General features: G+C 32.0%; 1 protein-coding gene and 1 long non-coding RNA gene across 2 annotated transcripts in view; both read right to left on the bottom strand.

Moving 5' to 3' along the window:
- The window catches only part of PPM1E (protein phosphatase, Mg2+/Mn2+ dependent 1E), a 205,436-nt gene that overhangs the window by 144,682 nt on the left and 44,567 nt on the right, over positions 1 to 16,187 (bottom strand). The window lies entirely within an intron of this gene.
- Positions 448 to 9,084, bottom strand: LOC116423325. The gene is made up of 4 exons (XR_004233890.1): positions 7,440 to 9,084; positions 5,506 to 5,577; positions 4,773 to 4,904; positions 448 to 2,456 (listed from the first exon to the last, which is right to left on the bottom strand). It is a non-coding gene; the product is annotated as an uncharacterized LOC116423325 (long non-coding RNA).

Raw genomic sequence — 16,187 nt, 5'->3', positions numbered from 1 at the left:
AAAAGATTTTAGAGCTGGAAAAACCTTGGAAATAATTTAGTCCTTTCCAATCTCTAAAGACTGTTTTATTTTGTCTGTACTCCTATTGCTTAGCTCAAGGTGCTGGGTATTAGATTCTTAAATATTTGATAAATTGAACCCTTTCATTTTACAGATGTAAAACCTGAGACCCAGGCAAGTTAGATGACTTGCCCAGGCCACAGCTAGAGGGAAAAAACCATACTCAAATCTAAGTTTCCTGATTCACAGTTTGCTGCTCTTTCCATTATGTTCTGTTATCAGCTTTGCAGTAATAAAGTTCAGCCATGATGAAGCCCTCTTTAACCATTCTCTGATCACTGTCTATTTCTAATGCTAGATACATCCTATATGACTCTGGACAAGTCATTTAATCTATTTCTGTGTCTGTTCCTTCATCTGTAAAATGATGCTGATAATAGCATCTACTTGCCTGGATTGTTGTGAGAATAAAAGAGAATATTTTAAAGCAATATGAAAACCTGAAAGTGCTGCCTGTGTACATACTAGCTATTATTTTCCAGCAAAGAAGCATTTTAGGAAAGCAAAAAGCTTCAGAATTCTAGGGAATTCTAAACGTTAAATGGTTTGAGGAAAGGTGTAATGATTTAATTATGACATTGTACTTCAATCATTGGAATACAAAAATCTTTCTAGCTTCCCAGTGAATGTGTGATAAAGTTGTCAGCATTTTATATTTTAAATTTAGAAGGGAAAAGAAGAGAGTACAACTATAGTCATGTTAACCAACATTCCTTTTTACCCAGAAATCACCTTGTTTTCAAAAGATCCAGTATTTCATATATATCAAAGGATATATGCGTGCTAAAATAAAAAGACTATAATTAGTATTTTTATTGACTGATAGAAAGCAGAGTAGTAGAGAGGAAAGGCATTAGCTGTGGAGTCGAAGGATGTGGTTTTGAATATTCGCTAGTTATATAGTCTTGGAAAAGTCAATTAAATTCTCCATTTCTTTATCCATAAAATGGGAATGGTATGACATCTTGTCCATATAACAATATTGAGGTGAAGAAAGCATTTATATAAATGTTACTATTTAAAGGACTATAAAAATACTATTCCATCATAAAATATCAAAATATAATATATTGCTATTGAGTTCTTTAATACTTAAACTACATGAAGTATATTTGAGAAGTTGGGATTAAAAGAAATATCTTATAAAGAATACAGAATATATATAGGATATGAACTGCAAAAAATAGATTTCTTTTATTATTGAAAGTGAGAATAAATAGTTACATTCCAACATGACAATATAACTGTTGTTTTCATATATACTTACATATTGAATTATGCAGGTACAAAATAATAACATTTCTCTATCATAATGGAACATAACAGTTAGTTATATTCCTTGACCAAGTTTTTACAGAAGATTACAAACCTTTACTGGCTTCCTCTTACCAATGAAACAATGTAAGACATTTAACTAGGTTAGCAAAATAAGTAACAAGAAAGATCCTCTATAGACAAAGGTGTTTACCCTGACATAAATGACCATATCAATAGTTGAATATATCCAGGCAATACATGGGGTCATAAGAAGACACAAAATCTTTTCCCCTTCTTAGAGGAATCTTCTTGCCTTTCTCTGCTCCTTAACCCTTTCTACCTCCTCACTGGATGCTAACCCCTCTCCCATCTCCACTCATGCAGGTGAGAATCCCGAGTTCCTTCTCTACTATAATTCTGAAACTCATGCTTCCCCTTCTCATCAATGGTAAACTAGTATCCTTCATGGCTATGGAGGGCCATGGGCAGACATGGCCAAGCATGTCACAGAGAGGAACAAGTAGTCATCAAATATACAATTTCCAGTATGATGAAGGACCATGAAGATTTATCCTTTGTCCTGTCACTAACCCTAAAGTCCACTTGGCTGTTCATCCTGTCACTATATCCTCCAGATCCCTAGGCAATGCATTCTCACATGCAAATGCACCCTATTAGGATGCTTTTACACGGCATCCTTAGAACCACAGGACTCTTCTGTACACCTTTCAGTTAAACCCAGATACCTATGTTGTCTTCCCCATTTAGAATATAAACTCCTTGAGAGCAAGCACTGCCTTGCTATCCTATGTTATTTGTATCCCCAGAATTTAGCTCAGTTATCAGTACAAAGTAAGTGCTTATGAGAGGCTTTTTTCATTTATTCACATACTTAGGGAACATCTGTGACCAGAATACTTACCTGACTGGAATAACTGACATCTACAACCACAGAGCCAACAGTTGTCTTTGTGATATCTCTCCCATCATGCAAATTGCCGGCTCTATTGAGCTGGGATCCTCAGCTGCATTGCCAGACTGCCTTCTGTGAAGTGTCTGGGTTGTACCATTCTCCACCCAGTAACTATGCTGCTATTCTGGTGCCATGAGGTGGTCTTCAGTTACAGTACAGCTGTTGCCTGACAGTGGTAGAAGAAGCCAACTCTTTAGCTGAGAGCCCAGGAGCTGTCCTTCAGCTTTGTTTTATAATTAGACTCATCCAGCTGTACCTACTAAGCTAGCTAGGGAAGTTCTTTAGGTATTTTCTCTTAAAAAAAAAAAAAAAAACACCTTTTCCTCCTATACTCTCACCTAACTTTTATCTGACTTATGGTGAGAGAATCCTATCATGGCCTGTTCCAGCAAATCATTTCTAGGAGCTCCAAGTAGTAAAACTTAAAAAAACAACAACAACCTTGAGTGATGCTGTTTTGAGAATGCTCTTCTCACCATGCTCAGACCCAAGTGTGCTATGTAAATCTCAAGGGCTCAATCAGGGTGAGGGCGGGGGGAAGGCCAAAAGAACTTTGCCTTACTCCAAACCAAAATGGTATTTCTCAATATTCATAAATTCCTTATCTTAATATTCAAGGGTTTCCAGAATTTGGTTTCAAACTAACCTTCCAATCTTAGTTCATACTATTGTCTACTATCTACTCTACTTTCTAGCCAAACTCAGCTACTTTCCCCTAACCCATTCTTATCTTGACCTCTCCTGCCTAGAATAAATGAAGTACTTCTTCCAAACAAGATTATGTCCCTCCAAAATCACAGGATCTGTGAAATGTTGCATGGATTAAAGAATAATGGACTGGAAGGGAAGAGATTTAAGGAATAAAACAAAGAAAATTTCTTGGGAAAAGGTATGGTAAAAAGAAATGAACAAACATAAGCAGCTGGAGGGGAGGAAGAAGGAGGAGTGTTTTGAACTACCTACCTACACTACCTTTTATTTTGAGAAGGACCAAAAGAAGGGAAGAAAAAGATAACGAAAAAACATTTTTTAAAAATCAGTAATTTAATGAAAAGCTCTAAAGTAGGAAAAGGATAGGCAAATAGGGAATGCTATTATGGAAATGGCATTGGATACAGTAGAGTTGGGGGAGGGGGATATGTGTAAGAAGAGAATTGCATCAGAGTAGGTTAAGTAAAACAAATTGCAGACTAAGATTCAAAAATTAAAATTAAAAATATCTTTAAAAACAAAGGAAGGAAAGAAATGGAGAAAAACATAAGCTTCTTCATTTTAAAATTGAAAGCCAAACTAGCAGCACTCAATTAAAAAAAAATTCCCTACCCTTAAAAAAAATTTTCTTTAAAGTTTTAAGTTACAAATTTTATCTCTCCCCTTTCCTTCCATTCTTGTCTGCCCGAGATGGTAATCAATCATATATAAATTATACATGTGTGATTATGTAAAACATTTCCATATTAATCATTTTGTACAAGAAGACTCAAATAAAAGAAAAAATGAAAGAAAAAATGGAAAATACCATGCTTCAGTCTATTTTCAATCAATATCAGTTTTCTCTGCAGGTGGATACTATGTTTCATCATTAGTCCTTTGGGATTGTCTTGGATCATTATATTGTTGAGAATAGTGCTGTTACAGTGTGCAACGTTTTCCTGGTTCTGTTCACTATACAGCAGTTCATGTAAATCTTTCCAGGTTTTTCTGAAATCATCCTGCTTGTCATTTCTTATGGAATAGTAATATTCCATTACAGTCATATACCACAGCTTGCTTATATATTCCCCAATTGATGGGCATCCCTTTGATTTCCAAATTTTAGCCATCAGAAAAAGAAGCTCTCAATTTTTTTTTGGTCTCAGGTTGGTCTTATAAACTATTGTGGACCCCCCACAAAGAGCTTTTGTTTATGTAAGTTATAACTATTAATATTTACCATATTCATGAAACTATAGATTTTAGAAAAGCCTTGATGCATGAGGCCCACAAGAGAGTATTATTTCAAGGTAACTTTATGAGGACTCCAAAATGGGTGAAATGGACTGAATTGCTTCTTTATCACATATGTTTTCTAGGTTTGAGTTTACTTTCCCTTAAATTCTGTGTGTACTTATGAGTATGTTCTAGAATTAGGGTACAGGATGTGGGAGGGCATCTGGAGGAATGGACAAAATGTTCTTGTACTACCTTATTAATTACCTTTTCTAAAATCTAATTACTCTCATTTGCTAATTGATAGTCAATGAGGAACACATTGAAGTAAACTTTATGAGCAAATAACAGTACTAGATCCCCTACCTCTCAAATCTCAGTTTACTCTTAGAGCCCTTAGGAAATAGTAGCTCAGCTGGTCCATGAACAGAAATTGACAGTACTGGTATAAATTAAGGAGACAGTTTAGAAGGGGATGTCATTACATTTTTAAAAAGATGAACAAAATTAATAAACTTTTAAACAACCTGAATAAAAAGAGAAAGATAGTTACCCCCCAACCTTGACCTCTTGTGATGAGAATGCACTTGATCTCCAGTTCTTTACTACCATACAGTGTTGCTTGGTGTACATGGGGCCTTTCTGTTTTTGATTACTTTGGGTTACAAGTCAGCCATTGAAATCTCTAGGTCAAAGAAAACAAGACATTTTAGAAATTTTACTAACATAAATCACTCATCTTTCAAGGGCAAAGTATGGCAGTGTTTGGTGAAGAAGGTGTTAAATTTTTTTTCTTCTCCAAGATGAATTGAGATACAAGTATGTAAATGCAATATATGCATCCAAGGAACAGAACAAATTCATTCATTTTGCTTCTGCTAATCAATAATTAATGATACTTCATAGAGATAAGTAAATTACAGAATTTTAACTTCACAGTCACATAGATGTCTATAGTTTAAGACAAGAGCTAGGAATAAGAAAAAAGGAAACTTTTTTCTTAATAATTTTGTTCTAAATTCACAATCCATGCAAATGGAACAAGTTTTCAAGAAGACTAGACTTTTTGATTTATTAATGTAAAGGATAAATGTCCCAAATTCCACAAAAGAGCAGAATCTGTATTTTAAAAATTATTTGCCATATTTTTCTATAATTAATCACCTTTAAAAAATATTACCAGAGAAGAAAATCATGCTATATAAATTTGTGTATTAGAATTTTGTACTGGTAAAATGTATATTTTCACTAACAGTTAAGTAACTAGTTAATACTTATCAACAAACCATTGGTAGATTGTTTCAGTGCTGACACATCTGTTCTTAGTGTAATAGTTTATTTGCCTGTCTTCTTAGTTCCTTCACAAATCAAGAATATAAAAGAAAAATAATAACAATTAGTCTTAAAGATACAAAAAAGTAAGATACAAAAAATTTCTCTTTTCCCCCCTAGTATTAAAAAATATGTTAGCAACCTAATGAGGAAGGAAACAATCTGTTAAATTAAAAATTATGTTGATATATTGTATTACTTTCTGTCTAGGGAGAGGCTAGGGTCAAAGGAGTGAGAAAAATTTGGAGCACAAAGTTTTGCAGGGGTGAATGTTAAAAACTATTTTTGCATGTATTTTGAAAATGAGAAGCTATTATTAATAAAATAAAATAAAATAAAATAACACCTAACATCAAAAAATTAGGTTAAAAATAAGTTTCAATATTGGGTACAATTGACTAATTACTTAAAATTGACAGACATTGATAGTAATATGTCCATTTATTCTTTTGGATCCCTAATCCTGGACAAAATGAGATTGCAGATGCACTCAATAAGAATGAAAATTAAACAAATCAAGGTTTGACACTGACATCCCTCAGATTGTAAAAGCTGAAAAAAAAGTAAAATGAGAAAGGTTGAAGGAGAGGGACTGTGGGAAATTAGGTACATTAATGCATTATTGATGGAGCTGTGAACTGGTTCAGACATCCTAGGAGGCAATTTGGAATTATGCCCCAAATGTTTGGCATAGAAATGCCACTGCTAGTTCTATTCCCCAGAGAGATTGAAGAAGAGTAAAAAGATGCATGCGTACAAAAATATTTATAGCAGCTCTTTAATTAATAGACTCAGTGCCTCTAAGTGTATTCCTAGAGAATATGCCTAAGTTTGAAAAAAGTCATGAGCAGAGTGAGAGAGAGCATAAATCTGTAATGTACTCAAACACCTCAGTTGGATGAATACTTCTATCTTTGTTTAGCAGTATTTGAGAATTGTAGGAATGGAAGAGGAAAATGGTGGGAATAATGCAACAAGGTTTGGGGTTTGGCAAATATCCCCTAGTCAGACACTCCTACATCCATGAATTCTACTCTATTATGATCAGACAGTTCTTTTATAGTCTATCATCTTTGTTTCTTGACTACTCCTTGCTAAATACTGACCCAAGTCTCTTTGTATTTATCTTAGAATAAGGAAGCTGATTGCTTCCTACAATTCTTTACTGAATTTCTTGGTTATTCAGAACAAATTTGTCTATACACACATAATATGCCTCCAATTAGAACTTTGGAACTAGTTAACGCTATCTTAAGCTTTTTTTACTAGGTCCTGCTAATTTTCATTCCCCCAAACCCAATTCTTTATATGAATATAGAACAGGTTATTACTCATTCATTGATTTACTCTATCACATCTTCACAGCAACAATTAACTTCCAGAGGTATCATCTATGAGTTAGGAAGGACTATAGTTGTAGTGATAATAACCTTAAACATTATATTCATAATTATCTTAAATCTTACATAAAAGAAAGTAGATTTTTGAAAATTATCAACTAACCAATATCTCTTATTTCTTACATGAGAAGAATGATATGCTTCTTAATTTATATTTAATGTTGGTTTAAAAATTGTAACTTTTTCATTCTAAAAGCTATAGTCCAAAAAGAAACCTTTGAATAAAGGAACATTTTAAAGGTAAAAATGTACATTTTTAAACACCAGCCAAAACAATAGTTTTCCTATTACACTGATACTGTTATTTTGTAAAGATCTTGAATTGTGACAATTATATGGCTCTAACTGAGCAAAATCTAGCTGTATTTAATACTGGGATGAAAGATTTGATGGGAGAAGCCAGGGAGTAGTGTGGGTGGTACTCTTCACTCAAAAATAGAAAAGTGCTTAAGGCAATATATTGGGGAAGTCACCCCAAGCCTACTTACCTTCCCATAACTCAAAAATAATAAGAACTCCAAATATGAAGAGAACAAATCCTGCAATAGCTTCATTGTATGAATCACTCTACATATACAATTATTTATTCCACTTAATGTCATGGAGTCTTCTAAGAATTAAAGCAAAAAAATTAACAGTGAATAATCTTTCTTTAATAAAATCAATGGTACACATTTAAAACCAAGAACTAGTATCATTTGCAAAAGAGACATATTAGAAACTTTATGTGAAATAAAAGAATAAACCAGAGCTGTCTCTTGACCCCATAATTGTTTGGCATAATATCTATAGCAATAAGATTTGACATTAAATATCTAAGCACTAGCAAAGAAGAAATAAAATGATCCTTATTTACAGATGATATGATCAAGTTTATTTTTAAAATACGCACAATCAGTATAAAAATTAACATAATTAAAAGCATCCATAAAATAACAACTCATTTCCAAAAAAACCCATTAGTATTTATATATAGGACTATCAAAAATCAATGAAACACAATAAATTGTATTCAAAATAAGTTTAAAAATGTTTAAAATACCTGGAAGTTAATCATCAATTACAAATTCAGGTCTTATACTAAAAAACAACAAAAACAAAACAAAAAATCCCCACAACCCTACCAAACACTCTATAGAAATAAAGGAAAACTTAAAAGAAACCTTTTAAATATTTATTGCTAAATCACACCAATATAAAAAAGACAATACTGTTCAAATTAAACTACAAGTTTAGTGCTATACCAATCAAAACACCAAAGAGTTATTTTATAGAGGTAGATAAAAAAATAACAAAGTCAAACATGGGAAGACTCATATCATTTGAAGAAGAACAAAGAAAGCAGAATCAGGAGTACAATCTTCCACTAATAATAGGAAATATATAATTGAAAACAACATAAGGATTCAGAATTAAGATGGCTAGGTTCAGAAAGACAATGATGAAATATACTTCCCTACCTTTGGTAGAGATGGGAAGTATAATCAGATATGTTCATTGTGTTGGTTAAGTTTGCATAACTATTTTTTATTATACAAGGGCATTTTTGTGGCAGAGAACGTGAGGGGGAAGTGGATAGCAACAACAAAAAGACAACATGTTCCTAAATCACAAGTCTAATCATTTCATTTTTCTGATCAAAAAACTCTAGTGCTTGCTTGTTGCTTCCAGGATAAAACACAAACTTTTTTGGTTTTTTAAAACTGTTCACAATCTGGTTTTATACTACCTTTCTAGACTCACTGATCATTATTCTCCTTCATGCAACCTATGTTCTCCCCAAACTAGTCTTCTTGCTATTCCCCATAAATGACACTTCACCTCTTCTTTTAGCCCTGCAGGGAGTATATATTTATTTATTACCCTTCCTTCTACCCATAGAATTCTACTCCTGGAAATTACTCTGTATATATTTTGTATTTAATTTTTTATATATATCCTATTTCCCTCAATAGAATGTACAGTCCTGTAAATTAGGGGCTTTTCCCCCCACTTGGTCTTTTTCATCCTCAGCTCTTGGCAAAATACCTGCCACATAGTAGGCATTTATTAAATATTTGTTGAATTAATTTGACTAGACTAGATGAAATTTGCTCACGGGTCACTGAGAATTTTTTTTAACTTCAATACTTAAAAAATATAAATTGTTATCTATTCAAAAATGTAATTTTTAAAAAGATTTGGGGCTTAAAAAGAAATATAACAAATAGTTTTGAATTTTAATCAAATTTCAATTTGTTTAAATACTTTTTATCCTGAGTCTCACAAATCATAAATCAAATATTAAAAGGATGCTGCAACAAATTACAAAGATTATACATTATGGCCAAGTTTATAATAGAAATGCAGGGTTAACATTAGAAAAACTATCAACATAATAAGCCATATTAATAACAAAAGAAAATTAAATTTAGTAGATTAAATTTAGTAGATTAAATTTAGTAGAAACTGGAGAATAAACTAGTTTCTAGAAAAACTAGAGATTAAAATTAGTAGAAACAACAACCTCAGCAAAATTTATAAATGCATATAAATCATCAGTATTTCTACATGTTGCCAACAAAACCCAACAACAAGAAATAGAGAAGTTTCATTTACATAACATATAAAATACTTTGGATAGAAAATACTTAAGATGCCTAAACATTTTTTACAGAAATATAGTAGTAAATAATTAGAAAAGTGTTATTTATTAATATATAGAATGAGCTGATATAATAAAAATAACAATACTACCTAATTAATTTGTATATTTGGTGCCATAATACCAAAGGATTACTTTATCAAGCTACCCAAAAAGAGAATTTATATTGAGAAACAAAAAGTCAAGAATCTCAAAGGAAATTATGGAAAAAAAATGGGAAGAGAGATCAACGGTAGTACATTATACAACTATATTACTACTATAGGAATCATCAAAACAATTTGGTACTGGTTAAGAAATGAGAATATCTATCAATCATATCAATGGAACAAATAAGCTATTAAAAATACAGAAGCAAATGAACACAATAGCCTAATGTTTAAGAAATCTGAAGACCCTATTTTGGGCAAGTAAGAACATATTATTTAACAAAAACTGCTGGGAAGAAAAGAAAATAATCTGGCCAAAACAAACAAACAAACAAACAACAACTATATATGGAAAAATGTCTTATACTATATACCAAGTTAAACTCTAAATGAATACAGAGAGTAATGTCATAAATAAATCAGAGGAGCAAAAAAGGAAATACATTTCAGATTTATTGATAAGGAAGTAGCTAATGACCATATAAGGGATAGAGAGTCTCATAGAGGATAAAATGCATAATTTTGATTATGTAAAATTGAAAAGGTTTTACACAAATAGCAATGCAGCTAAAATTAAAAGGTAGGTAGGGGAGAGAGCAGGGGGAAATCTTTAAGCAAGCTTTTTTGATAAAGGTCTCATTTCTAAATATATATAAGGAAGTGATTCAAATTTATAAGAATACAAGTCATGCCCCAACTTATAAATGGTCAAAGGCTATGAACAGGAAATCCAAGTTATCAATGGCTATGTGAAAAAAAATCTCCAAATAACTTATTAGGGAAGTGAAAATTAAAATAATTCTGAGGTTCCATCTCACAAACCACCAGACTGACAAAGATGATTTTTAAAAAAGGAAAATGATAAATGTTGGAGGAACTATGGGAAAAAGGGAATATTGATGCATTGTTAGGGAAGCTGTGAATTGGCCCATTTTTTCTGGAAAGAAATTTGGAATTAAGAACCAAAAGATACTAAACTTGGCATATTCACTAATTCAACTATACCTTACCTTCAATGAGATCAGTAAAAGAGGAAAAGGACCCTATATACAAAAATCTTTCTAGCAGCTTTTTTTAATGGCCAAGAAATGAAACCCAGGAGGTGCTTATCAGTTGGACAATACCTGAATAAATTATGGCATATGAATATAAAGAAATATTACTGTGGTATGAGAAATTATAGAAGGGATAGTTTTAGAGAAACCTGCAGAATCAATGAAGGATGAAATGAGCAAAACCAGAAGAACAATTTATAAAATGACAAATTTTTAAATACAAACAACTTTGAAAGATTTAAATACTCAAATGCACTGACTAACCCTGAGTCCAGAGGACTGATATTGAAGCATACTGCCCACCTCTTGACAGAGAGGTGATGATCTTGAGGTTCAGAATGAGATAGTGTAGAGACATTGATAATGCAGGAATAGATTTTTGCTTGATTATACATATTTGTTATGAGGGTAAACAAATTTCTCTTGCATTGGAGAAGAAGCAAAAGTAAAAGAAAATAGATTTTTGTTCATTGAAAAATAATAAATTAAAATCCTTTTTAAAAGTTTGTATTATATATTTAAATAATAAATATAACATTAACTATCAAAATGAAGAACTAACATCTTAATGTTAAATATTGGTTTTTCTTCTTTTCAGAAAAGGAGATTTAGCACCTGGTGATTTCTCTAAAATGATTCATATTTATTTGGTATTTTCTTTCATGTGTCTTCTTGTCTTTTTCATAAACTGGAGGGAAGATAAGAGAAACCTTTATGGAAGAAGCAGTCCTTCATATTGAAGTAGGAGAAACTGACTTTGGAGTCAGAGGATTGGATCCTGAATCTGTTAGTTACCTATCCACAGAGCCTCCGATAAGTCATTCAAACATGTCTAGACTTTTCATATTTGTGGAATGTGAGGATTGAACTTAATATTCTTCTCAAAGGTTCCTTCTAGCTCCAAACCCTATAAGCATCTATGATCCTATAACATTTTAAATTTCAAACTGGTAAGACATAATAAGGAAGATTATTCTGCTGTTTGAAATCATATAAAACATGTATAATAATTGTCTACATAACATTCTTTCAGATATTTGAAGACAGCTATTGTCCCTCTGTGATAGTCCAAAGAAATCTTTTGGTTGAGTAGTGTCTCTTTTAGAGATTCATAAAGTTCATGTATTATTGGTGTAGGAAGTAAGATACTTTTGTGGACATGCCTTCTCCTGTTTGGTAACCCCACACTATATCTTTTCAAGAAGCTTCTATATGTGGAAGATTCTAACTTAAAAGCTTCTATGCCAGAAATTTACAGGTCTTTGCTGCACTCACATAAACCTCTTGGTCAACTGTTGCTATGTTCCTGCTTTTCACATCAAAAGCAAGAAATCAGTCAGGTACCCTTTTATGGGTACCCTGGTACCCTATCCCTCCCTATGAACCCCTGGTTGAGCTACACTGACTTGCAACATCCATAGAATAATCCTAATAGAATCATCCACTGCCCTCTCCCAAATCCACTTTCTTCTTGTGACCTGAAGATCATCATCACACCCTCAACTCATCAATCCCTATTAAAGCAACAGAAATCTAGTTGTTTCCTTGTTCAAGTAACTGAGACCCAATGTATCATTTTCCTTGCACTCTTCTCTCTCCTCCTCCTCTATTTTGAATCTTATGTTTTCTCTTAGGTGAATTAAAATATGCCCACAATAAATATTGTTATTTGTTTGTTTGGTTAGCATTCTGGATATCTTCCTTATTCTTTTCTTATCAGAAATGGAACTGCTCCAGGGACTCTGGACTCTAAGTGAGCCTTTACCTTATCTTGCCTAAAACCAGATCACCAGTTATTAGCTATTTTCTAATCATATCCCTACTCCCCAGTTCTGATTTTTAGCTCTATTTCTTCCCATTAGTTTGTAAGCTTCTTAAATGTAATGACTATCTTGTTTCTATATCCTCAGTTTTAAACAGCACATTGCACACAGTAAATGCTTTTTCATTCATTGCTGCATTCTTTGGTGACCCAAAGGATAGAAAGAATAAACAGAAGCATTGTACTCATATATTCCCAAAGTCATATTTACTCATGGAGCAGAGGTAATGATGTGCTACCACCATACCAACACCAAGTTTTGTTTCTACTAACCCAGCTTTTGCTCTGTGATATACCATTTTGTTATTCTACCTTCAGTGTGTTGCTATGGCATTTTAAATATCTCAAACTTTAAAATATGAATCATGATGCTTACAGATTTATACACTTAAATTAATTTCATCTTAAGCAGCATGCAAATAAAAAATTTCTACTTTAAAGAATATCAAAACCAGGCTCAAAAATAACTTTATAAAAAAGAACACTAGGTAGAGTTAAACCATATGATTTTAGACACCAGGTAATTTCTACAATATGGTGCTGCTTCTCTCCAATACTACTTCCAGTGTATTGAATTAAAAGAAAAAGAAATTAAAAATTTTAAAAATATTATAGAAATAGAAACAATTCAAGCTCAGTTCATAACTTTAAATGTGAATGAACTAAGAAATCCAATAAAATGAAAGAGAATGGCAGAATGGATAAGAAGAGGCTGATGCAAAATTTATTATGAATCAGTTGAATCCAAAATAATAGGTACAACCATGTTATTAAACAAAACAAAAATAAAATTTCATGACATCAATAAACAAGGAAATTACATTATAGGAATCATAGACAATAACCAATATTAATATTAATATTAAGCACATGTTTCAAAGGAACATAATATTTAAATTAATAAAGGAAAAATTAACTTTAAAAATACATAGACACACAATAATAGACTAGAGTTTAATATTCTTTTCTTGGAATTGGGCAAATCAAGTGGAAAGATAAAATAAAAGGAAAAGTAGAGAATTGATCGATGATAATTTCAGAGCTTAAACACTGGTACTGTCTTTTGACTACTAAAGACACACATATCATAATACCACATGACATCTGTACCAAAAAACAAACAAACAAAAAACAAAAAGGAATTCTAAACACATTCTTTTCATACCATAATGCAATACATATGTAATTAGAAACATAATAGTGAAATCAACAATGAGTAGGTCAAAGAATGAATCAAAGAAACAATTAATACATTTGTGAAAGACAATGATAATCATGAGACAACATACCAAAATTTTGGGGATGTAACTAATTCAATACTTAAAGAAAAAAATTGTATTCCTAAAAATATATTAACAAAATAGGAAAAGAGAGAATTAATAAACTGAATATGTAATTAAAATTAGAAAATCAGCAAATAAATGTAAAATAAACACAAAAGAAAAAATCTTTAACTAAAGGAAGATAAACTGAAGTAAAAAATATATATAATTGATAATCAAAAACAAAAGTTTTTTCTTCAAAATGTCAAAATGTCTAACAAATTTGATAAATATTTAATCAATTGGATTAAAAAGAAAAAAAAAGGAAAATGAAATGAATGAAATTAAATCACCACTGAAAAGAAAATTAAAAGAATTAAAAGAACTTATACACAATTATGCACCAAGAAAACTGAGCAGTCAAAAGAAGTAGAGGATTAGTTAGAAAATATAAAATACCCAAGGGGGAAAAAAAAGAGATCTCAAGCAATTCAATTTCAGAAAAGGAAATTTAACTAGTTATAAAAGAACTACACAAAGGAGACAAGGTGGGTGGATGGAGAAACCTTGGTTTAGGTAAACATTTTAAAAACAACATCTATTTTATAGAAATGACTCAAACTTAGAAAGAAAACATTCCTTTTATGAGACAGAGTCAAAATACTTAAGCCAGGGAAGAATAAAGCTAAAAAAAAAAAAAAAAAAAGAATCACAGATAGATGAATACCCTTGTGGTATTGTTATTCAGATGCGTCTGAATGTAACTTCAATTGGGGTTTTCTGGAATAGTTTGCCATATCCTTCTGCAGGTCATTTTAGAGATGAGAAAACTGAGGCAAATGGAGTTAAATGACCTGCCCAGAGTCATACCACCAGTAAGTGGATGGCCATGGATACATGGCCTAATTTGAACTCACAGAGATAAGTTTTCCTGACTCCAAGCCCAGTACCTGTATCCACAATACCACCTCACTACCCTAGGCCTAGCCCCTCCCTTTATCTGCTCTTTCTCTCATTCTCCCTGACCCATTCTCCCCTATTTCCTAACTGAATAGAATGTATTTCTGTACCTAATTGTATATATTTTTGCCCAGTTCAAAGGAGAAGGAGGCAAAGGTATAAACCATTCCCCATTCCTCCTCCCCTTTATAGATGTCTATTAGCTGACCCCATTATATGAGGTAATTTCCCCTAATCTTCCTTTCCCTTCACCCTCTAGTGTACTACTTTACCCTTCTTTTTTTTTCTCTTAAGATCATCAAAGACATTGAACAAAGACAAAGAAAGAACATGTTTAATTTAATTAGACCTCCTATATGATTCTTGATGATGACATAAGGTTCAGAGGGGAGACAGGTAAGTAGGCGGATAGATAGACACATAGACACACACACACACACACACACACACACAGATAGATGTACTATGTCATTCAATAGATAGAGTATTGGTCTTAAAGTAAAAAGGATCAGAGTTCAAATTTAATCTTACTAGCTGTGTGACTCTGGAGAAGTCACTTAACCCTGTTTTTCTCACTTTCCTCATCTGCAATAAAATGAGCTGTAGAAGGAAATGGCAAATCACACTATTACCTATACTAAGAAAATCGCAAATAGGGTCACTGACAGTGAGACATAATTGACAAAATAAAACGCACACAAAAACAACACACACGCTCTACATATTAGATTTTATAAATATATTTTTAAAAGTGTTTCTCAACTGCTATATTTAACTTCCTAAGTTTTTACAGTCTTTCATCAAGAATGATTGGAAAGTCTTCTATTTCATTAAAAATCTATTTCCCCCCCATCGGATTACATTGAGTTCTGTTGGTTAAATTATTCCTGAGATTGCACATATTTAAACTATATCAAATTGCCTGCTATCTTGGGGAGAAGGGAAAAAAGGGAGGAAAGGAGAAAAATTTAGAACACAAAGTTTTTCAAAACTGATTGTTGAAAATTATCTTTACATATATTTAGAAAAATAAAATACTATTGAAAAAATAAAATATAAAAATAAAAATAAATTTTAAAAAGTTATTTGTTAGAATCCTAGTGTTAACTCAATGGAATTGATACAATGCTTATTGGTTCACACATTAGAGCAAATCCTTACAAGGTGTTAAGTCACTAGTATTGAGAGAAACAGTGCTTAAGTTAACACCTTTGAGAGTTCACACATTGGCTCACACATTGGAGTTCACAAGTAGGGGAGATACACAAAGTTAACTTTGTAACTTTGTGAATTCACACTTTCCATAATCCCACTCTCAGAGGAGGAGTCAACCTTTGAGTTCAC

This window comes from Sarcophilus harrisii, chromosome 4, assembly GCF_902635505.1.
Source record: "Sarcophilus harrisii chromosome 4, mSarHar1.11, whole genome shotgun sequence".
Lineage (NCBI taxonomy): Eukaryota > Metazoa > Chordata > Mammalia > Dasyuromorphia > Dasyuridae > Sarcophilus > Sarcophilus harrisii.
Note: the sequence above shows the minus strand (reverse complement) of the source record. Positions and strands in the feature narration are given on the sequence as shown.